Here is a 552-nt window from a genome sequence, read left to right on the forward strand (position 1 = left end):
CAAAGGGCAGACTGGACGGCATTAATCCAGGCTTGAAAGAGAAGGCACACTATCTTTGGAAAAGATCATTCCACAGGGATCAATTTATAAAACCAACGCAAATGAAAATGTAAAAATATCCAACAAGTCTAAAGAAAAAATAGTTGCAAGGTGCTGGCATAAAGTATGCTAGTCTTTTTCCAAACAGTGGTTCAATAGACTCATAGAAAATAAACTCAGGGTTCCCCCCTATGGTTTATTGATGGTAAGAATGTCCGTTCTTCTCCACGATGCGTTGTAAAAGATCTTTCCCCTTGTCCAGTCCATTAAGGTGGTGAGGTATGTGCCCCAGTGTGTGTGTGTGTGTGTGTGTGTGTGTGCGCGCACTCATGCACACATGCATGATGGTGGTAGAAATAGAAAAGATTAAAAAAGACAAAAATCCAAAAATTACGTTATTTCTAATGTCTGTCCTATGACAACATCTTCAGAATATGGAAGTTACAGTCACTTACGGTGCAAACTATAATATAAACGGCTTGTCAATCAAGCTGGGAGTTTACGAGCACTTTG

Source organism: Otolemur garnettii, unplaced genomic scaffold, assembly GCF_000181295.1.
Source record: "Otolemur garnettii isolate 467f Iridium unplaced genomic scaffold, OtoGar3 scaffold00130, whole genome shotgun sequence".
Classification (NCBI taxonomy): Eukaryota; Metazoa; Chordata; class Mammalia; order Primates; family Galagidae; genus Otolemur; species Otolemur garnettii.